This window comes from Eleutherodactylus coqui, chromosome 3, assembly GCF_035609145.1.
Source record: "Eleutherodactylus coqui strain aEleCoq1 chromosome 3, aEleCoq1.hap1, whole genome shotgun sequence".
Lineage (NCBI taxonomy): Eukaryota > Metazoa > Chordata > Amphibia > Anura > Eleutherodactylidae > Eleutherodactylus > Eleutherodactylus coqui.
In genome coordinates, this window is record NC_089839.1 from 7411082 (window position 1) to 7437589 (window position 26508).

At 45.8% G+C, this 26508-nt stretch overlaps 1 long non-coding RNA gene across 1 annotated transcript in view; it reads left to right on the top strand.

Moving 5' to 3' along the window:
• LOC136619693 (uncharacterized) overlaps positions 1–25370 on the top strand; it is a 49112-nt gene extending 23742 nt beyond the window's left edge. The window contains exon 3 of the long non-coding RNA XR_010790996.1: positions 25175–25370. This is a non-coding gene — a long non-coding RNA (uncharacterized lncRNA). The remainder of the gene's footprint in view (positions 1–25174) is intronic.
• Positions 25371–26508: the final 1138 nt, after the last annotated feature.

Below are 26508 nucleotides of genomic sequence, written 5' to 3' on the forward strand. Positions count from 1 at the left end.
CTTCCAGTTACGCATCTGGCTCCCGGCACCAACCGACTCCTCTCCCTCTGTCAGCTGACTCCAGCCGGAGTGCTCTGGGCACCAGCCAACTCCTTTCCCTCTATCATGTTGACGCCCACATGAGCGCTCAGGGTACCAGCCGACTCCTCTCCCTCTGTCACGCTGATGCCCACATGAGCGCTGCGGGCACCAGCCGACTCCTCTCCCTCTGTCAGCTGACTTCAGCCTGAGAGCTGTGGGCACCAGCCGACTCCTCTCCCTCTGTCATCTAACTCCAGCTGGAGCTCTGCGGGCACCAGCGAACTCCTCTCCCTCTAACATGCTGATGCCCATATGAGCACTCCAGGTACCAGCCAACTTCTCTCCCTCTGTTAGCTGACTACAGCCGGAGCGTTTTGGGCACCAACCGACTCCTCTCCCTCTGTCACACTGAAGCCCACATTGACACTCCGGGCACCAGCCGATTCCTCTCCTTCTATCACGCTTATTCCCATATAAGGGCTCTGGGCACCAGCCGACTCCTCTCCCTCTGTCAGGCTGATGCCCACATGAGCACTCTGGTCACCAGCTGACTCCTCTCCCTCTATCACACTGACGCCCACATGAGCTCTCTGGGTACCAGCCAACTCCTCTCCCTCTGTCAGCTAACTCCAGCCAGAGCTCTGCGGGCACCAGCCGACTCCTCTCCCTCTGTCACGCTGATGCCCACATGAGCGTTTCGGGCACCAGCCGACTCCTCTCCCTCTGTCATGCTGATGCCCACATGAGCACCCCGGGCACCAGCCGACTCCTCTTCCTCTATCATGCTGATGCCTACATAAGTGCTCCGGGCACCAGCCGACTCCTCTCCCTCTGTCAGCTGACTCCAGCCGGAGTGCTCTGGGCACCAGCCAACTCCTTCCCCTCTACCATACTGATGCCCACATGAGCGCTTTGGGCACCAGCCGACTCCTCTGCCTCTGTAAGCTGACTCCAGCCGGAGTGTTCTGGGCACCAGCTGACTCCTCTCCCTCTGTCATACTGATGCCCACATGAGCGCTTTTGGCAGCAGTCGACTCCTCTCCCTCTGTCAGCTGACTCCAGCCGGAGCACTTTCGGCACCAGCCGACTCCTGTCCCTCTATCATGCTGATGCCCCCTTGAGTGCTCCAGGCACCAGTGAACTCCTCTCCCTCTGTCAGCTGACTCCAGCCGGAGTGCTCTGGGCACCAGCCAACTCCTTCCCCTCTGCCATACTGATGCCCACATGAGCGCTTTGGGCAGCAGCCGACTCCTCTCCCTCTGTCAGCTGACTCCAGCCAGAGCACTTTGGGCACCAGCTGACTCCTCTCCCTCTATCATACTGATGCCCACATGAGCACTTTGAGCAACAGCCGACTCCCATGCCTCTGTCAGCTGACTCCAGCCGGAGTGCTTAGGGCACTAGCCGACTCCTCTCCCTCTGTCACGCTGACGCCCACATGAGCACTGCGGGCACCAGCCGACTCCTCTCCCTTTATCACGCTGATGCCCATATGAGCACTCCAGGCACCAGCCGACTCCTCTCCCTCAGTCAGCTGACTCCAGCCAGATCGCTTTGGGCACCAGCTGACTCCTCTCCCTCTATCATACTGATGCCCACATGAGCGCTCCGGGCACCAGCTGACTCCTCTCCCTCTGTCAGCTGACTCCAGCCAGATTGCTCCGGGCACCAGCTGACTCCTCACCCTCTATCATACTGATGCCCACATGAGCACTCTGGGCACCAGCCGACTCCTCTCCCTCTGTTACTCTGATGCCCACATGAGCGCTCCGGGCACCAGCCGACTCCTCTCCTCCCTTCCCTGCTGTCATGTGCAGGAAAGAGAAGAAAGTAGTCGACTGGTGCAGCGAGCGCTCTGGCGACATTTGCAGGCCCCATAGCAGTTGCGTGGTCTGCCTCTATTGGCAACATGCTACTGGGGCCGTGGCTGCAAAGCTATGCAGCTGACCCCTCCGACATGATGACGGGACAGGTCCCCTTTAAAAGCTCTAAAAACTGCCTAATCTCAATCTAACGTCTTGCCTGACTAAGAAGGTCAGTTTGACACAACAAATAGTTAAATCATATCTGGCAAACACTCCGACTTGGAACCTGTTCCTTGACGAGAAATCCAGAGTACAGTATCATTTGTAATGTGAGTGCCCCACACTTAATCTAGAGCTGTTTGTTTTTATAGTGAATAACAACGCCTTAAAAAAAAAAAGCCCAGGAATGTCAGTTTCCTCTCAGCGTTCGACATGGCGAATGAACGCTGTTTCTATTTACGCATATTTAAAAAAAAAAAATGCTTTTAATAAACAAACAATTGCAAAGTTTTCCTCCCATGTTTTATAGGATGTTGCTGTATTGAACTTTTTTAATTGGCTCAGAAAATCCGTGCCAAGAAACTCGGAGTGCGTGCCAAAGGAAATCTTTTGTTGGAAATAAATCCACCAATTCGGCTTTTTCCTTCCATTCTTCTAATACCTTGGAATTCAGATCAATAAATATTTTTTCGCTTTGAACAGAGTAAACTCCAGTTTGTGGAATCACTTTGAACAAGGAGAAATATGACTTCCAAGGAGAGCCTTCGCCTGCGCGCTCCGTTCCCTGCAGCTGTTAGGAAAGTAATCTGTTTTCCTGCTTATTCTCCGGTGGGTTTCCGTGTAAGAAAAACATGAAAATTCAATATGAAAGCGGCCTGTATGGGAATCGCACCTTTTGTCTGTATTGGCTCATTGTTCGTGTATTTATTGCATGTGCTTAGATTCGTGCAAGCGGAAAATGTTCTCCTACGTCATCCACTGGTACCCATCTGGGATGGTAAAAATTGGAAATGTTCTAAAAGGTTCTCAGAAATTCATTGGTGCTTGATATGATCCTCTTCACCCATTGTGCTCTTCCTTCCAGGACTGGGGCTGTCTTGTGTCAGGCTTCTATGTAGAAGACTGCAAAGGGATAGAAACCAGTATGGAATTGGGATAGAAGCATAGGGTTCAATATGGGGAACCATGTGACAGAGATGACAGGGTTTTTTGGTAGATAGAAAACCGCTGTAGGGACTCAAATCCGGGACCTTCTGTGCTCTGGGCAATGGCTCTCCCCAGTGAGCTGTCTAGCCAGTTGGACAACTCCCCTGATGAATTGTGTCCCAGTTCCTTGTTCCCGCAACCCAGTTCCTGATTGGCTCCACCCTGTTCCCTAATTGGGTTTCCTATTTAAACCTGGTCCTGTACCTCCCTTCGTTGCATGATTATTGTGCTTCAGCCCTTAGTCAAGCTCTGTTACCAACTGCTGCTCCTTTGGCTACCATTGCTGCTCCTGTGTACCAACCTCTGCCTCCACCTGACACCGCTACTGCTTGCTCCCTTAGCTGCTTGTGTGTACCGACCTCTGCCTTCACCTGATTACTTTACTGTCTGCTTCTTTGGCTTCAATCGCTGCTCCTGTGTACTGACCTCAGCCTCAACCCGACTCTGTTACCGCCTGCTCCTTTGGCTACCATCGCTACTCCTATGTACAAACCTCTGCCTCCACCTGACTCCATTACTGCCTGCTCCTTTGGCTACCATTGTTGCTCCTGCGCACCGACCTCTGCCTTCACATGACTACAATACCACTTGCCCCTACGGCTGCCATTGCTGCTCCAGTGTGCCAACCTCTGCCTTCACTTGGCTCCACTACCACTTGCTCCTTGGGCTACCATCACTGTTCCCATGTACCGACCTCTGCCTTCACCTGACTACAATACCACTTGCTCCCTTGGCTACCATCGCTGCTCCAGTGTATCGACCTCTGATTTTACCTGCCTCCGCTACCACTTGCTCCTTTGGCCACTATCGCTGCTGTGTACTGACCTCTGCTTTCACCTGACTATGTTACCGCCTGCTCCTTTGGCTACAATCGATGCTCCTGTGTACTGACCTCTGCCTCCACCTGACTATGCTACCTGTTTGCACCGGTTGCAACAAGAGACTCCGAAATGGCACTGGATTGTTACAAGTTCAGCACTTTTCTATCCAGTTTTAAAGGAAACCTGTCATCTCCCTACATCACCATAAAATAAGTTATAGTGCTACTAGGGAAGGTGACAGGGAGGCGGGTGATGTATTTTTTTCTACTCACCTGCTCTCTAGTTTCTGTGCTGTCATCTTCTGCAGATCATGCAGCAAATGAAAATTGGTCTCTTTTCTGATTGCCATGCATGCGCTCTCCCATACAAGCCTATGTGACCATCCCAAACTCCTGGCATCATGAGACCCAGTATATTAAGTGCTGATGCTAGGAGTTTGGGATGGTGATGCCTCAGCCTCTGATTGGATCAGTGGTCACCTGACTTCTGCTGGCCATATAACTGGAACCTGGCACCAGGGACATGGAAGCCACTCCCAGGGGGCTATAGAGAGGTTAGTCTGTTTTTTTATTTTTTACGCTGGGGTCAGCTCCTTAAAAGTTTTCTCTAGTAGTAATAAAACCCATTTAAGCAAGAATGAAATCAGCAGGAGATAAGTGTGCGCATCTTGTGTCACCTGTCCACTCATGTGATAATGATGGCAAAGAAAGTAAAATAGTCGTATGTGAGGCTGAAAAAAGACATATGTCCCCTAGTTCAGCCTATTGCCCACCCATGTTGAAAGTGCTGTATGATCTCATGAAGTGAGCAGGCTACAATACTTTGCAGCCAATCGCATCTTGTAAACAATGACAGCAGCAGGAGAAGATGATGTTTTTCTTGTGGGAGGAAGTGACCTGTCCACTCATGATTACACTCATACAGATATGACTTTGTCTTATGAGAGCAGATAGAACGCTTTGCAGTAAACCACATCACAAATATACAGACCACAGCAGGGCAAGAGGATGGGTTTATTATAGGAAGGGACCTGTTCAGTGATTATGAAGGATAGTAAGGGCAGAGCTGCATAAAGTAAGGAGGATAGAACATCTGTCTGTATATTATGTGGATCACCATAACAGCAGGAGAAGAGGAGGTTTTATCATGCAGTAGAAAGTGACCTGTTTTCCCATGTGATAATGAGAGTAAGGACAGGACTACATCATTTCATCATGAGAGCAGAATATGACTCTATGTAGCCAATCACATCATAAATATAGACACAGAGAAGAGTATGCTTTACTTATGATAGAAAGTTACCCGTCCACTCTTGTGATTATGACAGTAAGGGCAGATCTACATAATGTCATGAACTGAACAGGGTAGAATATTTAGTAGCAAAGCACATTATATTAATCAGAAATTAAGGCCCATTTACACGCAACGTTTATCGCTCAAAATTCATCCAAACAGTGGCTTCTGAGCGATAGCCGTTGCATGTAAATGCGTGCCCATCACGCACTTACTGTGCACTGTTCGTTCATCGCTGACTTCAGGTCAGCATGAAATCCCTTGTCCGTGATAGCAGGGACTGCATGCTGAGTTTTCCGCGGGGAGTTCTGATAACATTGTATGCAGCTGGCAGAACAATAGCAATGTATTTAGAGAACAGACTACCCGCTGTTCTCTAAATACATGCAAATGATGCTAGTAAGCTACTAATTGACTGATTAGCCGATTAGTAGCTAATGCGAAATAGTTGCTCAAAACTGTCAGAAAATAACGAACTTTCAGCGACCATCTTTGCGTGTCAATAGGGCTTAAAAAAAGCCTTCTGCGCTCATAAGAGGAATGGATAACAATGGTGTAGTTCCACTTGAAAGGAGAGGGTATGTAAAACATGTATCCCCACCTAAGGCTGCATGCCCACGAACGTATATCGGCTCGGTTTTCACGCCGAACCGATATATGTCGTCCTCGTGCAGGGGGGGGGGGGGATGGAAGAGCCAGGAGCAGGAACTGAGCTCCCGCCCCCTTTCTGCCTCCTCTCCGCCCCTCTGCACTATTTGCAATGAAAGGAGGCGGGACGGTGGCGGGGCTAAAGTCTCAAATTAGCCCCACCCCCGTTCCGCCTCTCCCAATTGCAAATAGTGCAGAGGGGCGGAGAGGAGGCAGAGAGGGAGCAAGAGCTCAGTTCCTGCTCCTGGCTCTTCCATCCCCCCCCCCCCTGCACATGAGGATGACGTATATCGGCTCAGCGTGAAAACCGAGCCGATATACGTTTGTGTAAATGCAGCCTTAGGGTGACGTCCAGCAGGTCAGGATGGAGAACTAGATTCAAAAGGCTGTTTATTAGACTCAAATATGAAATACAGGAACAAAACAAAGGCAACGCGTTTCTGTGTTCTGTTGACACCTTTTTCAAGCCCAGGTACGGCATTAACAGAGAGCGGTGTTTATAAAGAACTTAACCCACTCTAAAGTTGCCTAATGTGTGGCTTATTGGGCTTTCAGGGGTGGGTGATCCTCCCTGCATATGGGCCAGGAACGCAGGCTTGCGTTCCAGTAACCCTAGATCTGAGCGAGGGGGCGCACGCCGCAATTTCCGAAAGGACGTCAAACTGAGGCGTAATGTAATTGATGAGAGCAGTAGAAGAAGACTAAGTTTTTTCATGTGAGGGAAGTGACCCGTCCACTCACATGATTACTTTTGGGGAGTTGGGGATATGAGACAGAGTCATCACAAGTTGGGGCTTGAGGAACGTAGAAGGCTACAGACTGAGATGTTGAGGCCTTCTAGTGTCAAACCTACCCCGATGTGAAATTAAAATCACAGCATGCAACTTTCTTCAGGTCTGCTTTTGGGGATACTGTCTTTACCGATCATAAATGCCAAAAATTCTCACAACAGTTTTTGCTGAAGAGAAAAATGTGAACTTTTGCACTCCCTCTTTTAACGTTTGGTTTGGAGTTGAGTCTGTGGGGAGGCCACTTTCTGTGACCCTCTACAGATGGCTGATCTCCTGCCAGGTATTCTGTGATGTGAACAGTTTCATTGAACAAACAAATACTGTATAAGTTCCCTACATAACCCTGGAAAATGAGTGCGTTGACACTCAGCCATGAGAATATCGGCATGCCACATCCATCAGGGGTGAGACAATATGAATCACAGGACAGAGGTGCCTCCAATACCAGGTCAGATGAGTCATAAAGGAATATCTGGACCAAGTACAAACTGTTGATGCCACCAGGTTAATAGTAACGGGGGAGAGCTGGCGGTTTTGTGGTGCAAACACTTTATTTGCTTACATTTTTGAAAATAAATGACAGCATGATGGAGGTAAGTGAGGTTGCATACTCCAAAGCCTAAGCCTTACATGTATCACTCATTCAATTGGCACAACGTTTTCTCGGATTCCCAGCCAGCAAAAACACCCTGATTCCGAAGAGTAATTTTCCAGATCATGTGGCCGGTCTACAAAACTACAATTTTGTGAACAGAAGGGAAATGGAGTGTAACTGCAACATGCAACATATAAACACTGAAGTGTCACATTAAATAACTTGGAGATAAGTGCCTACGTTTATGGGGCTCTTTAAGAACTGCTCTGTACTTGCAACTCTAACAGTTTTGCCCATAAAAGTAAACATTTTAGGAAGGGTTCCCAAATATCCAGCTGCTCGGCTTTTTTCCCCCTCTGGTCTTATAGGGAAACTAATGCCAGAACTGATCTAATAGTTCTCTATAGGATTGTTCGTGGCATCTGGCACATTACCTCCCTCTGCTCTCTGCCTCCTAGCCTTTTTCTGCCTGGCTTTAGACCAGTGCACCAAAATGTCATCAGTTGTGTACAAAAGCACTACCCATATAGATCTGAAATACGGTGGGGTTTTTACGTTATGTTGTGGTCTTGTGCCTCTACACAATCCTGTCTCTGTGCTCTGAGCTCTACAGGCAATTCTTTCCCCATGGCTTGGTTTTGGCTCTGATATGGATTGTGAGCTGTGAGGCTTTATATAGACAGGGGTGTGTCTTTTAAAATGATCTCCAATACACTGAATTTACCACAAGTGACTCCAATCAAGGTGTAGGAGCATCGCAGAGTTGATTAAGAAAAATGGGAGCCCCCAAAGATTTCTACCATTCTATTGTCACTTTTACATTATGGGGTATATTGAGTGATTGGGGATGATGGGAAAACCCAAGACCACAACATTACAAAATGTAAAAAATGTCAAAGTGTCTGAAGACATTCCGGACTCACTCTATATGAAGCCGGCCTTAGTCAATGTTCTGTTAAATGGATGGGTCAATGGATTTGGATAATTGTTTTTGGACATTTTTGAGACAGAGGCGGAGCTTTAAGCCCCCTCCAGCAACTGCTATCTCTGCACCCCTATAGCTACATTAGGTGAATAATAAGTTCCAGAGAGTGTGAGGTGCGAGATTGAAGGATCTAAGGCTGCACTGAGGCTGCACTTAGATATCCCTGGTCTTCACTCTTTCACCCATTTTTTTATTTTTAAGAAGGATCTGGCCTTCGCTGCAGGGAACCTCTTGGTTGCTTCCCCAGGAGTAGTCTCAGTTCAGTGGTATTTGACCCAGGTGGGCTAGAAGGTACCAAAGGGGGCAGGCAAGCATGTAGTCGGTAAACAGGATTATGTCAGGACCAGTGGAATTCTTGCAATACGGGAAGCAGGCAAAAGGTAAAGGGCACGAGAAAGTCAGGCAAGTCATAGTCAACAAGCAGACCCACCAGCATTTGGATCTCTAGGAACCTTATTGATCAAAGCACCTCCCAGTGGGGATTGCTGCCTTAAATAACCCAGGAAGTAGGTTGGGGATGGAAAAGTTGGATGCTGGGTGCACTCTGACCCTCTAGGAAGTAGGCCAAGTACAAATACTCCTTGTGGGACAAGGAGGCATCTGGGAGTACAGTGGGGCTTTTCCTGGACAGGACATTTTTAAGGACCATGACCTGTGAAGGGAGAAGGTAAAGAGAGGCACCACGATCCTCGGCCAGTGGCCATAGCAACCTGATTGTTTGTCCCGATCTCTGCCTGGATTTCTGACTTTGTCTCCAGCTCATAATTTTGATACTACAATGTATACTTCTACTCCGCCTTCGGTTTGGTAGTGCTTATGAGTATTGTTGGGTGAACTGAACCAGAAGAACCTTGTTTGGGGTAGCACTTTGTAAGAGTTCAGTTCAGCACGAACCCTAACCAACCTTTTAGCGAACTGGTTCAGTTTGAGCGACACTAGTCCTGAACACTGATGTACAACACTGTCTAAGAGATATAAAAGCCCTGTATAACACTCTCAGAAATTTAAGGGGTTTGGTTTGAACTCATTTCGACCGAACCGAACATTTATTGAAACCGCGCTCATCACTGCCTATGACTATCATCGATGAGTGAATGTCAACTGAACCCAGTCCAGAGGAACTGAATGGCCGATAGGGTTTGATTCCTAGAGATTAAAGAACTTGGCTGTCATGAGCTGAATACCAGCCAGTTTCTACTTCTAAGGGGGTTTTCTTTTTAAGACCAACCCCTTAAACATACAGAATACTATAAAAACTTTCCATACTGCTGAACATTCATTTCGATGGGCTTCACTATTGATCTGTCCTTCTGGAAACTCTACTTTGTACCATCATGCACTCCGAATCCCAAATCCTGGACACATGGCAAAGTCGCCCTGTTAAATGGATTATGACTGATTTCTAGGGGCAGGGCGAAATACATGACTAATTCCTGGACACATTTGGAAGTTTCTAAACTGTATTATTTTCAGGAGATGGAGCGTTTTCATAGACGTCTTTCTGGCTTAACACCTCCAGCGCCATGCATTCCGAATTGTGTCACTTTTTTTGTTCTTGTAAATCACATTTGATATTGCCAATATTAACAATATTCATGGATTTCACCGTCTGGGGACCTTTCCCCCCTTTTTAGCATTTCTCACATAACTTAATACTGTTGCTAAAGATATAGGAAATTCAAAGACTTAACAATACTTGCTAGACGTTGGGATAAGTGTGTGAGGACTTTTGGAAGGGAACCTTGTCTAGGAAGGTCTGGATGAGAATGAAGTTGGAAAAGAAAGTAGTCGGCCATAGATTACAAGAAGCTATGAAAAGCGCTGGAGTTGTAATATTATGTAGCCGAAGGCCAGAACAGCTATTGGCTTCATGCGGTTGACTGGTAGTAAAATGACCACAATGAATACCGGCACACACAGCTATCTAATATCAGCGATTAATTACTCCGGAGCAGGAGGCTGATTTTTCGATGGGCTCCTTTAATGGACTATGTGTTTGCTGATTCACTTTGGCGCTCGTTTCATTCGGCCGCAGGAGTTTTCTTTCATTGTTACTTTATATTGTTTTGGCTATTAAATGCAAAGAAATACTGAGAATTCAAGGAACACTAAACATAGAAAATGCATAAAATATGAACGTATGTCTTCGCACTTCCTCCCTTAATCTCTTCTTTGATCCTATTTTGTTTCATATTACAATTTAAAGGGCAGACTAACTTTTTAAAATCTAATGAACGACATCACAATAAGTCATTCTGTAATGGGTTCGCCATACCTGGTCCAACCACTTTCTTCATTTTTTATCTGTCATGTGACCCTCCGCTTCCTCTGACATCTTGTCTGCATTTGCTACTTCCTCCACCATCCATAGCCTCCAACATCCTGTGAGCAGTGCATGATGGGAGGATGGGTTGGAAGCACTGCGCTGTATCGCTCATGAGTAATTCAGAGTGCTGGAAGGTCCAGTCTGTCTGCTTCAGCAGTCTTTCTCTGGGTGAGAGGGAGGTAGGTGCTGGTAAGTTGTAGGACCTGTAAGTGTGGGCGGAGCTACAGCGCTGGCAGGTAAACGAGCTCTATGCATGCTGGGAGTTGTAGGTAACAGTCTGCTGTTGTGTTTACTGTAGAAGTGATGAATGTAAACACAGCGGCAGATCAATGGCTGCACCGGATGAAGAAGAGGGTCCAGAGCGGTAGCTATAAGGTACAGGGGCACGTTTATCCGCAGTCTAAGGGGTTATCCAGGACTAGGATATTGATGGCCTATCCTCAGGCTAGGTCATCCATATCTGATTCGTGGGGTCCGCCGGTCAAGAAGCCTGCCGGTTAGCTGTGTGAAGTGGCTGGGCCTAGCACATATTGTATACCAGGCACAGCGCCATACATTGTATGTTTTACAGCGGTTGTATCTGGTTTAGCATTTCAATCTTATTCACTTAAATGGGACCGAGCTGCACTCAGGCCATGGGCGTACATATAGGAGGTGCAGAGGGTGCGGTCGCACCTAAGCCCAGGGGCCCTATGGAGCCCATAAAGTCTCGCTTCCCCATATTGCAAACCAATACTATTAATGAAGCTTTATGGTTGGGCGCCCAGTTCCAGATTTTGCACTGGGGCCCCGCAGCTTCAAGTTACATCTGTTACTCAGGCCACAAGATGAACGAACGTGAAGACACTTGTCTGAGAAGAGGCTGCAATGCTCACCTGAGCACCATGGATTCTTCAAACAGCTGATTGGCAGGGGTCCTGAGTGGCACACCCCCATTGATTTGATGCTGATGACCTATCCTGAGGACGGGTCATCAACATCTCAGTCTGGGAGAACTCCATTAAAAATCATTGGGAATTTGCTTATAACCATTGCTATTACCAGGGGACTAAGGCTGGGGTGCAGAGGCTGCAGTCCCATCCGTGGCTTGGTGGGTGTCCATGGGTCTCTCTGTTATGGTACATAGAAACCTGCTAATACTCTGAATGCACTGTTACAGATTTTGCATTTGGATCTAAAAATTTAAACTTACAGGTCAAAACCTTACGATGGCGTTATGGGAGCGCCACTGGAGACAAGGCCCAAAGGCAGAAAAAATGGCCTAGTCTGAGAAAATATATCAAGGTCCAGAACTCCAAAAGGCTCTAATAAAATCTTGCAACTTTATAAAATGATACAGCAAATGAAAGCATCTCCAGTAACCAATGGCTCCCATGACTTCTCGCTGTCGATCATAGCTATAGTCATGCTATGACTCAGAATCGTAGTATGAAAAGCCTAAGTGGTTTCTTTTCCAGCCCAAAATACTAGACAGTTTTTGGATGTATTTGCTCTTCGTGGCACCAAATCCTCGCAAAAAAACGCTAAATGCGCCCAAAATTAGTAAAAAGTGGGTGTGGTTTTGTGTGATTTAACATTAAGTATAATTTACCATCGATCTCAGAAAGTCAGTAACTCCCTGTAAGTCATTCTCCTCCTCTAATGTTCACTCTTAAGTGCAATTTCCTGGCAGTACCAATCCTGTACTTGATCTGGTACTGATACGCCGACCCTCCTAGGTCCCTGTGGGCAAAAGAGGGGGATCCAGAAAATAACCTGACTGCGTACACACCGATTATGCAAAATTACCTAGAATTACCAGCACTTACTATTCACGGTAATTACTTTTTACTGGCGCCGGTCTCCTGGTATGAATATCCCCTGGTGGCGACTCTATGCAGGTTGGAATCAGAACGCTGTAAAACATTTGCCACAAAGGGATTTTCCAGGGTACATTTCCTAATTAGTGGTCTGGCTAGATCTATACTTCCAGTAGGTAAAAAAGTGTCATTTGTGTGTAGCTGGTAACCGACCGTTGCTATATCTGAGATGTTGGGATCCAAAGAACAATTTCTGATGACTGTGTCTCATTTATTGATGACTATGCTTCTTTGTCTTGCCATTTTATGGTTATGACTACGTTTGCTGCTCATCCCGGTTTGGTTATGAGTCAACTTGGCTCAGTCTCAATCTTTTTTTGGTTATGCTTGGTCATCTACTTCCTTGATCTTGGTCCGGCTCCACGATGTCTTTCTGACTAAGTAACAGCCACAATTCTATCTTTTTGTGATAAAAACCCTTAGCTTCTGTCCATATCTGCTCCATAGTGTCAGTTTATAACAAAAACCACATTATAATGTAGAATGTATCTACAACAAATACTACAGACTATAATGACACCATCTGGACATAAGACAGCAGAACTGGACTTCACCTATGGCAGTCACCTTTCCTGGAGGCTAATGGTGTCTCCCAGTACTCAGATACATAGCCCCAGAACCTATAGTAGGGCCAAATGCCCAATAATATGAAGCAGGTATCAACACTAGTAGATAACATAGAAGGAAGAAGAGGGACTTGCCAATAGTTGATTAGAACGGAATGGTGATCCTAATCAGATGATGGCACAAACAGATGATGGTGATAGTGAACTGATAACTAACAATAACTGACCCTAATTCTAGTTCTCCCTTAAGGCCCATTTAGACCCAACAATTATCGCTCAAAATTTACTCAAAAGCCGTCTTTTGAGCGATAATCTTTGCATCTAAACGCGCTGCCATCATGCAATGTTCATACACTATTCATTCATCGGTGATTTCTAGCAAGTTTATGAATATTCCTAATAGAAAACCTCTCTAAAAACTGACCCATACCTCAGGAATAAGAGTACATTGACAAAAAGCATACTAGAATAGGAACAAGACACTAGAAGCATACAAAGAATACTAAATTTAAATGCACATAGCTGAAACTATAACCAGCAACACACTACAGAAACCAGGAGTAATTAAGAGGTTAACCAATTAGGAACTCCACTCCAAATAAGCCTGAGCTGCACACAGTGTGATCAGCAGACTCACTCTAATGGATCAACCATGGAACAGTTGAGTAACAAATGCCCCAACAGCAAACTAGAGGATAGGAGATGATGATACAGCAGAAGTGTGCCTGCTGATTGTAACACCGACATCCAATAGAACACATTAAATTATAATAGGATCAGTTTGGTTATATTGTGGAATTGGGTTATAATCTGGAACTGATGAAAATTGCAACGGACCTCGAAGCTTCCAATGCAATTGTGAACATAGCCTTAGTGCTGATCAGTCTCTGATAACTGAAGATGATTGAAGCTGATCTGATACTGTCTGTTCAAAACTACTATAGGGGGTCCTCATTATCACCAAAAGTCATTACCACTAGAGTAACAGTCATTGCACCTCTATGGTGCCCAGCAGCTAAGAGGGCCACATGCAGAATGGGGGGAGAAGTGTAAGAGCCATAAATAATTGAGCGCAGACAAGTGGGAGATCAAGAAAGGTTGGAAGTGATGCAATCTACATGTGAAAGACCAAAGTTATCTAAAACTTTTTACATTCTCAACAAACTTGCTCCGGGATGCAGTCAAGGTACTGTAGATTGTAGTGTAATGCTGTTTTGCTATAGGTACCCATAGTTTCCTGTTCTGCCCCAAGTGTCGAAGGTTAAAGTGTTAATCTTATTTTTAAATGTTGGTATCTTCAAAAAAAAAAAAAATAGCAAGAGAAGCTGACGGCTCTGACAGGAAGGAACTGGAACTCAGGGAGTGCCATGTCTTTCAGTTAGTTGGAGAGAGCATAGAAAGAGGGAGTTGCTGGGCATAGGTAGACCTAGGCCTGATGATTCAACAGTGAAACTTCACCACCTGCCCGGATCGTTCCCCAAGCATAATGCAGTATTTTTACCATCTCCTTAAACATCCGTCGTCCTATAATATTCTCCTTTGGTCATATAATATCTGTAGCACCTACAGGATGCAGGAGGAAGGAGAGCGGGACTCCTTCCACCCTCTTGTTTTTCAGTTGTTGTCCTCGCCATCCAGCCAACTACGCCAAAGTTGTAAGATGCAGGTGGAAGAACCAAGGAACTTTCCCTTACAACCTATGAATTACTTAGCCAACTGACAATGGTAGAGTCTAACTTAGACTTTACTCTGACCTATGAAGGACCTCTCATGTGATCATAGGACTTCAGGGGTTTTCATTCTCCCATAAAGACCCATCATAACAAATTATCCCAGGCTCAGTTTTACTTCCCACATGGAATGTTGAAGAATATTCTGAAATATATCCTAAAATACATTTACACATTATACACAGTTCTAAGTGTGTTTAATACTTGGGGAGGTTGAGGAGCTGAGCTTGACATGTAACGTTCTTTCTATTCTAAGGACCAGCAGAGATGTCTTTTGCCTATCCTACTATATATTCTTATGTTTACACAAGAAGGTCCTTAAATTAGCTCTCTTAAATAATTTATGACTTCCACAAACGAAGCAGTAATGTTATTATAAATAGCCCGATCCTCATTGACCGGCCTGGAAAGCTGATAAAAATGAAATGTTTTCCTTATTGCATTATATTAAAAGAAACAAATTAGAAAAAAAAAATGCCAAGATGATGCAGAGGACAAGGAATGCAAACCATGCAAGCAAGTGGCAAATTGTATGGAAATATGCCTTTCATCTTAATTATAGACTGGACAGCGAGAATGTAATATATTCGCTTGTACATACAGACGGAGGAAACTTTCCCATGGTATTTTTTCTTTTTTCCTTCTTTTGGACTTAAGTTGAAAACTTGCCCATGTGATTTTGTCATGTCTACTTTCCATAATAAGCAGAAATGTAATATATGCCTTACTTAGCCCTAGCGAGAAATGTCTTGTGTGTAAAGGGGTATTAAGTGAATGTCCTTGTATGGTTCATTCTCACAATCAACATTCCTTCCCGCGTAATCTGATATGTGATAACGTTGAAAACATAAATCTGAGTTCCATATTTACTCCTTGGAGTTGGGTAGAAGTAGAGTCAGACATAGAAGGTCTTATGCACATGGCCGTATTAGATCTAAGTTGTTGACAAAAGAATTGGGACACATGGAAAGTGATGAAAATTGATTTTTGTATTCCCATTTTTCCATCCAGTGTTCGGCCACCTTTGGCCTCAATGACTGCAGTCCCCCTCCACGGCCGCTTTGTACCCATAGTTGTGTGGATCGATTTGCCTCCATTTCTGGAGAAGCTTCAGATAGCTATGCGGGGGATGATGGGCATGTTGGGCGTGCACGCATATGGTGTTCTAGTTCATCCCAAAGGTACTCTATGGGATTGAGATCCAGACTTTGGCATGGCCAATGATGTTTGCAGATGTTCTGTTCATCAAACCAAGACTCAACACTGCGTGCCATATGACATGGTGCTCGGTAATTTGGGTTGAGACATGGAGCTGCACCAAAGTATTGCCACAAGGTAGGTGATGCCACATTGTCCGGAAAGGCTCTGTATCCATTGGCGTTGAGGGTGGACCTCACTATAACAAAGGCCCTAGGCCTTCCCAGCAGAAATCCCCCCACACCATAACAGAACCTCCTCCAAAGTTCACTGTAGTCATGTAGAAACCTCTCTGTAGGCAACCATGGACGTGCAACCATCCAACAGGAAGATGCTATACTGTGATTGAGCTGTCCACAATACTTGCTTCATTTACAGTCCAAGTCCAACGCTCGAAGCACCACTGCAGGTGCCGCTGTGCATTCACTGCTGTAATGTTGTGTGCAGCCGCTCGTCCATGGTAACTCTTCACATGCCGTTTCCTATGGATGGTTCTAGTACTAATGGATGTTCCACTAGCCTGGGACACCCCCTGAGCGATGGCAGACGATGTGTGTGATGTCTTCACAGCTCGTACAAGGCTTCATTATCCACATTCTGTCAGTTTACGAGGTCTCCCTGAATGTGGCGGCACCGCACACACCGGATGGTCTCCATTTCCCAATAACATGGCCAACAATGGACTCTGGAAGGTCGAAAAGCACTGCAATTGGATAGCAGGCAATCGGTCAGCTGATTGGACGGGGTCCTGAGTGGCTGTGTTCCCGCCAATCAACTCTTAATCAGGATAGGTCATCAATAGTATTTGCCTGGAAAGCCCCTTCAAGCTGTGCCACTCAGTGCAATATGGAAATAGTGATATATCAATATGTTTCTCTGCACATAGGAGGATGATAGTTGCTCCCCCTATCATAGAGCCTAAGATGAGTAACTGTATATTCCCTGCATGCAATGGAGTGACCTGTTTATGCTACTCTGCTAATAGCCTGGTTGTTGCTATAGGAATCAGGCACCATTTATAAGTCCAGGGAACATATGTAAAGGGTATACGTTAATATTTGTATCATAGCTTGCAGAACTTCATGAGTCTCCATTGTGCAGTAACTTCTACGTGATTCCGCTGTGCAACAAATAATATGGAGCAGAACAATTATCACCTCAGCAGCAAGATGAATATTTGAAAATGTTGCAGCGGAAGAAATGGTAAACGGCGAAACGGTCCAGCGCTAATAGAAAACAGTTCTGAGCTTCGTGAAATCCCGCAATGACAGACATCAGTAAGAACAAATACTCAACCCTAAACACTGTCGTACTTTACACTTAAGGGCTCGGGCAGACCGGCGTGCGTTTTGCGCATGGATAATGCACGCTTCAAAAAGAACCAATTGGTTCCTATAAAAGCATTCACATGCGCGAAATTTGAAGCGCAAAACGACGCGCACCAAACAAAGCTAGGACATACACTATCCTTGGTGCGCGTTTTGCCGAAGTTTCCATTGACTCCTATGGGAGCAGGAGTTAATGGAAACTCCTGCGCTGCCAATAGGTTCCCCGCTGCTGGACAGAAGCACCTTTTAAATGTCCCACTGTTAACCCCATAAATCCCCACGGGGAGCTCCCTCATTACTGAACACTGTGACAGCGCTGTCACAGTGTTCAGTGATGATGGGACTGCAGCGGGAATGAAAGAATTCCCTGCCACAGCTGCCGCCCCATTGAAAGCAATGGGATGAAGGAAATCCCCACAGGGATTTTCGAGGAAGGGCTTGAAATATAAGCACTACCCTGAAAATAACCCCTAGCTGCATGAAAAAATAATAAAAAAAAATACATCACCTAAAAACACTGTCTGGCAACTCCGGCACTTGTTCTCGCCCAGGCACTTGTTCTCTCTCCGTCACTGTTCTTCATTTCCTCTGATCGGAGATTGAAAAATCCCCGCCTCCTGGAAGCTTTGCCTCTGATTGGCTGAGTGCAGGGACCAATTCCAGCCATTCAATCATTGAAGAAATAAAGAACAGTGATGGAGAGAGAACAAGCAGCGGAGCCACCGGACGGTGCTTTTAGCTGATGTATTTTTTATTATTTATTCATGCAGTTAGGGGTTATTTTGGTATTGTCAGCATACAAAATATGTTCAATTTTTAAAGAAGTCATTATGGATGCGACAATACCAAACATTTCTGTCCCTGTAAGAGGCTTTAATGTGCAATCCTATGATCGCTCTGATAATACATTGCAGTACTTCCGTAAAGTACTAATTATAGCGATCACAGGCTATGGCAACCCAACGGCCCTCCGCGGTTACATGGCGGTGAGCCAATGACATCCCAGAGGAAGTGTCAACATAGATTGCAGCATGTAAAGGGTTAACAGCAGGGGTCAGTGTTCTCATCGATCTCTGCTTCTGCAGTGGGAGGCCAGCTTCTGATTCCGCACTACCCATGGGGCAAATGTGAACACCCATTCATGGGAACTGCTTCCAACCCAGGACATACATTTAAGGTTAAAAGGCTTTCCTGGGTCTGTAATACTGATGGTCTGTCCTCAGAGTAGGTCATCAATATCTGATAGGTTGAGATCTTGTGCTCAGGACCCTATGACCCCCACAATCAGCTGAGTGTCAGGCCTGTGACATCATGTTCATCAGTCCCATTCATTTTGATAAAAACATGGAGGCCGCCGCATCCAGACGAACCTTAGTGGATGGGATCCTAACTCTAAAGTCACCTCTCTTTGGGCCAAAGGCCTCCAAATGAACTCAAGGAAAGTAGGATACCTAGTTGTATCCCCTTAATGAAGCACCTAGGGCAGATGGGTAAATGGCGTGCATGACAAAAGCTTAGGCAGCTGGGAGCATAAAAAAATAAGTAGTTATCGGATCCATCCCTGTGTATCCATCTTATAGTGCATACTGTAAGAAAATGTGTCTGTGTGAACATATTCAAGAATGGCGGTGGTAGCTTACAAGGTACAGGCTTGGGGGTCCTTTGCATAAACTTGTACTTGGCCTCGATAGCAACTTGAGACGTTAAGGAAATGAATCGGACCTTTGATTTATTGTGCATTAAGTGAAGACATTCGGATAATACAGTTATAAATGGAGGGTGACGTCCACGGGTCGATCCACATGACCTCCGTATAATGTAGAATGTGGGCCATTCGTCAATGAATACGAGTAGATGGGAAAGTCTTCTGCAGGCTGCGTCTGTGTCAATGGCTCACTTCTGAGTGATACATGGTAGGCATTGTTCAAGAGAAATTAACTTTAGTGCGGTAGTAAACGTTCAAGTCAACCCGTTGACCTTCATTCACACATGCACCTCCAGCATTTTCCATGATCATGAAACTTGAAGCCCTCACGAGTTGTGTGAGGACAAAATCTATTCAGAACTTGGCCTTCAACACTTCTATGTCAACCTTGGGGTCCAAACAAATTGCCTTGGTGTTTGGTTTCCTAGTTTTCAATCTATACATTTGTCTCATCGAGCAACCACTTTGTGTAGATTGAAGCCGGTCCCATGATCAGCAGATGAAGAAGGGTCCAGCTCCAGAAACCATACATAAGGGTTTTTAGTTATTATTAATATACAGGGAGAGACACAATACTGGACACCCCTATTTAACTGGTGTAATAATGACAAAATTAAACTTCCAATGCATGAAAATATCAACGGGGAGGGAGGCTGCCTTTTTTGGTGGAGATGTTTTCGGAAGAAATTTTGAACTCTGCCCTACTGAATTCCATTTAAACGGATGTGTCCAGGCTTTTGCCTCACCAATATGGGGTTCCTAATGGGACATTCATCTGACCTGATAGATGAGACCACTCCCTTAAGCAGGAATGTTGCTAGTCACCCAATGAGACCACAGGTAAAACTTTTAATTGGGCTTCACTGCAGCAATAAGGGGATTAAAAACCTATCACCTCTAAGATGAGGTGGGTTCTCATATAGTACTGGGGAAAATAGCAATTACTATGCCTGATACCATGGTAGCTACATGGGGGACTCATCAGGCTAGTAGATAACGAGCAGGGACATACATTGTGGGAAACAATGCATGTATATACTGGTCCATTATTTACGTCTTAGTCTGAAGTATTTGCGATGTCCGTGAGGAACGCCATACTTATGGCCTCACGAACATAACACTTGCATCATGACTAAGGATATAAGCCATATCAGATTCTTCTCCATCTGACACCGGTGACCCTAGAGGTCCCTTCCAACTCTACCATTCTATGATCTGTACACAACTGTTTTGGGGTCTTTGCCCCTCATCAGTACAGAGGTTGGACGTTGAACTAATAGGGAAGTCACCTTCTAACAGCTGGCACTGCGGAGATAATTTCCATCCCCTACTCGCATTCCTGGAGAAATGATAGACAAATTTGTCTAGATGCACCTATAGAATGTCTCCCTATAGAGCTAGAAACGGCTGGGATTTTGGAAGAATCAACCAATGAGCTGAGCTGCAATACAATAAATAATATTTGAACAGATGTGGCGCTGTTTTTCTTTAAAAAAAACCCCAAGCGGCCATGTTTTTTGCAGTAAAATAAGATGTTCTTTGGCCCAGGTTGGAGAATGAGATGAGTAAATTAGAAGTAGCTGAAACTTTAATTTGTCAACTCTCGAAGCATATGGCTATCTCTAACCACGATGATTACAGTATATGGCAACACCTACCTCATTTGTACAAATGTGTTCATTTTTACGGCCTACACATGAAAATTATTTCAGCCAATAACTATATACACGGAAATAAAACTAAACATGTGTGCCTTTGAAACAAGTGCTTTAGAAGTTTATTTTTCTCCCATTGGAATTCCACTTGCATGGCAAAAAGATTCTTAGCAGCTGTGTTTATCGCTCGTATAGTAGCAGGTTCGCCGTCTCCATGGCGACGGCCTTAGTCCGCTGAAAATAATAATCCACATTGTCATAAACACAAACAATGTTAAGTGGAATACATTTTTTGGAATCTCAGCCCAACAAACAAACCATTAACCTTTGTTTACGGGATCTTTCTAATAGACATGTCAACAGACGTGAAGGCGCATTACCAAGTCAAGTCAGATGGCGAAGAAGCAAATCTGGAGAGATCTAACAGGCCTCGTCATTTCTGGACTTTTTCGAGTACACGCTTTGTAAAAAAAAAAAAAATCAACCCCATCAAAAACAATCCAGCTCCTAGAAGAAGTTATTGCTTTGCTGCTAAATTCGGCATCAGTTGTTACATCTGTGACTGATATACAAATCATGGGAGTTGTGGTGATTAGATGGACGGTCGTGTCACCGGAGGCCCTTAAAGTGGTTCCCCCCTTGGCCTATAAAAGCCTCTTGGAGGCTCCTTGTGTGTAGTGACCTCTTCTTCCACTTGTGTAGAGCTTGTTGACCACTAGACGCCTGTACAACGCAGAGAAGAGATTTCACCCCGTTACCAGAGGGGGGCGCATTATTGGGGTGTGAGAAGCTGGATGGTCGTATCAATGAATTGTCCCCCACCCAGGCTGTTCTGGCCAGACTGTTAGGGGGTGTTGGGACCAGTGGATGTGTGAGGGCACACAAGGTGACCGGGCTCAGGACGCCCCCTACAGACCACCTGTAGAGAGGAGCGTCTGACCAGACTGTTAGGAGGTGTTGGGAGCAGTGGATGTGTGAGGGCACACAAGGTGACCGGGGTCAGGACCTCCCGACACACCACCAGTAGAGAGGAGCATCTGACCAGACTGTTAGGGCACACAAGGTGACCAGGCTCAGGACCCCCTACAGACCACCAGTAGAGAGGAGCATCTGACCAGATTGTTAGGAGGTGTTGGGACCAGTGGATGGGGGCACACAAGGTGACCAGGCTCAGGACCCCCTACAGACCACCAGTAGAGAGGAGCATCTGGCCAGACTGTTAGGGGGTGTTGGGACCAGTGGATGGGGGCACACAAGGTGACCGGGCTCAGGACCCCCTACAGACCACCAGTAGAGAGGAGCATCTGACCAGACTGTTAGGGGGTGTTGGGACCAGTGGATGTGTGAGGGCACATAAGGTGACTGAGCTCAGGATGCCCTCAACAGACTCGCAGTAGATAGGATCCTCTGATTGTCTGATGAGCACAAGCAGCTCCAACTGTTTCATTGTCTGCTATATAGAAACAGGTGGCGCCATCATTACAGCCCTGTGTCTGTTGAAACCATTTCCAGGCACTTAACTGGAGGACATTTGGTCTCACAGTGCCCATTACGTGTACTGCCTTTGACACCTTCCCACCATGACCTCCGCTTGCAGGGGTGTCGTGAACAACAAAATTGTACTGCTACGTTATTTTCAGTAGCAAATCAAGCAAATTTAGTTTGGACATTGACGGACATCTTCATGTCTGGGGACTTAGGGATAAGCACCTCAATCCTGCCTTTGCTGTGGAGCGGCACACTACTAGAGATGAGCGAGCATGCTCGGATAAGTCAGTTACTGGAGCGAGCCTCGCTCTTCTCGAGTAACTGCATTCTTGTCCGAGCGTGCTCGGGGGGGGAGGGAGGGGGTTGCAGGGGAGAGAATGAGAGCGATCTCTCTCTCCCTCCCGCTACCCCGCCACCCCCTCGAGCATGCCTGGACAAGAATGCAATTACTCGAGAAGAGCGAGGCTCGCTCGAGTAACTGACTTATCCGAGCATGCTCGCTCATCTCTACACACTACCCCACTGCTGGTGTGATGGTCTGGGGGGCCACCGCATACGACAATCGGTCCTCCCTAGTTGTGGTACGAGGGACAATGACAGCTCAGCGATATGTTCAGGACATCCTGCAGCCACGTGTGTTCTTCTCATGGCGGCTTCCAAGAGACAGCAGGATAATGCTTGGCCGCACACACAAGGGGGTCACAGGAAGCCCCCACAACATTATCACACTTCTGTGGCTGCCCAGTCACCAGATTTATCGCCAATAGAAAATTTATGGGACCACCTGGGATGCCAACTTCGACAACCTACAAGTTTGCATGATCTAGAGACTCATTTACAGAAAATGTGGAGCGATATGCTGCAGGATACTATATAGAACCTATATGCAGCAATGCCTATACATATCAATGCCCAACAGGGTACAAGAGCCTACATTCCTGCCTATCATGAATCCAAGCAAGAGGCAGTGCAAAAGGGTACTAGAGCCTCCATGGCCGCCATATCACAACTTGTATCCAAGCTAGAGGCGGTACAACAGGGTACTAGAGCCTCCATGCCTGCCCGTATCACATCTTGTATCCAAGCTAAGGGGGGTACAACAGGGTACCAGAGCCTCCATGCCGGCCCGTATCACATCTTGTATCCAAGCTAGAGGTGGCCCGACAGGGTACTAGGTTTTGACAATGAGTGTATTTTGCGCTGTACATTGAACAGTCCGATTATATTTTAACCTTTTTTAAAAACTGAAAAGTGGAGAGAAATGTAAAAAAAATGCAACTGTACAGTTTTTTTGGCGAGCTTTTGCTTTTACAGTGTTTAAGAAACAGTAAAATTGACTTGTTATTCTCTGGGTTAGTACGATTACGGCGATGCCAAATTTTTATAGTTTTTTTTTAGTGTAGAAAGACAAAAAAATGGCTTTAAAAAAAAAAAATCACAATTTGCTTTATGTCACCATCTTTTGACCCCCTGAGGGTGACTACCCACTACAGGTTTTTTTCACAGCGAAATTCACAGCGTTTCCTTTCTCTGCAGGGTCTATGGGACTTGTAATATTAAAATCGTGATTGCGCAAAATCGCAATTTACCGCAAAATCGCCATTTTGCGTGCTCGTGATTTTAACATTCCAAGTCCCATAGACCCCTGCAGAGGAAGAGAACGCTGTGAATTTCGCTGTGAAAAAAACCTGTAGTGGGCGGTCACCTTCACTGTGTAATATTCCTGTCGATCGGCGCGGTGGGGGGGGGGGGGGGGTATGAAGGATGACCTGTTGTTTCTTATTAATATCATTTTTCAGTAAATACAACTTTTGGATTTTTTTAAATTCCATTTTTTTCTTGGACACAGGGTGACCTAAAACATGCATCCTGGCATTGTGTGCACTTTGTATGTTGGTGTTCGCCATGCTGGATTAATAATGATATATTTTAATAATCTGGACTTTTGCGAACGCAGAGATATCACATTTTTAAGTTTATTATTTATATGTTCATTTATTTTTATCAGACAACTGGGAAAAACTTTTGTTAAAAAAACTGTTACTACTTTTAATTTTTTCTAATACTTTATAAATCTTTATTTGACTCATTTTCACATTTGTCTTTTAGCTCTCTTAGGGAACTTGCGATTGTCCGATTGCATATACAGTATAATGCAATACCATAGTGTTGCATTACACTGTGATCTGGCAGGCCCCAAGCTGCAATGACAACTTTATTACACCCCACCCCCCGATCGCACTGTAGACACCTGAACATCGATCGGGGCGTTAAAAAAGTCGCTGTCAAAATTAACAACGGTATTTAAAGAGTTCCCAACTACGATCGGCATGAACCCTGGTGGCAGCTGTTGCCAATGGTTGTCAGCTGTCACAGACGGCACTGTACATGTATGGAGCACGTTGGGAGGGGAAGGGACCATAGACCATAGACGTGTGTTTAGTTTATTATACAACATTTACTTTAGTTTTTGTGCCTCCAGGTACCGTGTAGGTTGGCAAGATAATGCAAAGGGGTGGGTTCTCTGTTGTTGCCTAGCTACGGCCAAGCTAATAAAGGTCTGCGGAGCATGTAAGGAAGTGAGTGACTTAGCAGAGTTAAAACTGGGAAGAAGGGAAAGCCAAATTCCCATGGCCTGCTGTATTTCTCTTGAATGCAGCGAGCGAACGTCCTGCACCCAGCTGAGTAATTGGGGTTAATACCTAGGACTTGCCGAAGAAGAGCCAAATGCTGAGGACTAGAGATGAGCGAGTATACTCACTAAGGCACATTACTCGAGCGAGTAGTGCTTTAGCCAAGTATCTCCCCGCTTGTCTCTAAAGATTCGGGGGCCGACGGCGGCCGGGGAGTGGCGGGGATGAGCGGGGAGAAATGGAGGGGAGATCTCTCTCTCCCTCTCTCCCCCCGCTCCCCGCCGCAACTCACCTGTCAGCCGCGCCGGCCCCAGAATTTTTAGAGACGAGCGGGGAGATACTTGGCTAAAGCACTACTCACTCATCTCTACTGAGGACCATTAGTTGTTGACTATAATTTGGTGCGCTGCCCAGACTACCGCTTGGCATTAACCACCAATGTTGCCCCACACTAGAAGGACATCCATGGAAAGACTGTTACCGACTCTGCTGACACAAACTCCTTTCAATTAATTTCACCAGTGAGCAAGAAACTGAACAATGTGGTCCAGCGGACCTGAGGTGTCAAGATGTTTCCAGATCCCGGGATGGGCCTGTGACAGCCTTGGCCTTTGCCCAGTGCTCCCCAGTGGTGGTCCAGAACCAAGAGAGAGAGTTACCTTACCCTGTATTCTACCCCATGACTAGTGTGTCGAAGTATCTGCCAGAAGAACCCCTCTGCCAGGTAGTCCTTTTACAAATGGGCAATGGGACTTGTCTATTGTTCTAGTTGATACAATGGTTAAAGTTGGTGATAATGACTGACGATAATTGTTTTGAAACTATTTTATTCAATTTTGTATTAGGGTATCTGGAGAGTCAATAGTCTTGGTGATATTTTCGACAATTGAAAGTTGGCTGGGTTTAGCTGCAGGCACAGTAATGTTGGGGGAAGGGCTTTGTAACACCTATTGGAGATAATATATTGTAGACCCAGTGGGTCGCTAACAGATTTGGCATAGGCCTAAACCAGGGAGTGGAGTCTAAGGGATTGTGAGTTCTTCTCCCTTAATGGGGTAGGAAATAAATGTCTGATCACTAGGAGTGTTTTGACCCACAGTGATTCTAAGAACTGGGCACTCCGAATGCCCTACATAAATTTAGTAGTGATGTGGTTGGTTGACAACCACTCTGTTCACTACTATGGGATGGAAAGAGAGCCATGTGGTCAGTAATCTTTTGCCATCGTATACAAGTGAAGCTATGGTCATGCATGCGCACCACCTTTCCATTCACACGGTGTGCAGATCTTGGGATCGCTGGGCGTCCCAGTGACTGGATCTCCACCAACCTGACACTTATCCTCTATCCTTACAAAACCCCTGCAACCACTACAGGGAAACCCCAGGTCACTACTTCTGGATTGGTCTCTGTTAGCAATAGCTGGTACACTTATGAACAGAAGACATCAATTTGCAGTACCAAGGTAGTAGACGGGAATTGTAGTTGGGCAGAATTGTAGTTGGACTGTGTTAAGAGGATGTTTGGCCATAATTAGTAGGTAAGTAGAGGTCTGGATGGGCAGTAGACAAGTGCGCATGGTCAAATATACAAACCAGGTCAATATCAAATGAGAAAAGAATAACACACCTTTGTAGACTTCAGGAACCAAATCAGCATATTGCTGTTGCACTTGGCGATGGAGGAAGCAACCTAAAGAAGTCTGGGGTGCCTGGGCATTGGTTGAAGCCAGGGTATGTTGGTGTACACTATTCATTTAAGAAACCAGGAGCCAGTACACAACCCATGGCCCATAGTGGCAAGGGGCAGTGGAAGAGCAGAGGTGGAGATCATGATGAGAGTACCAGTACCAGGAA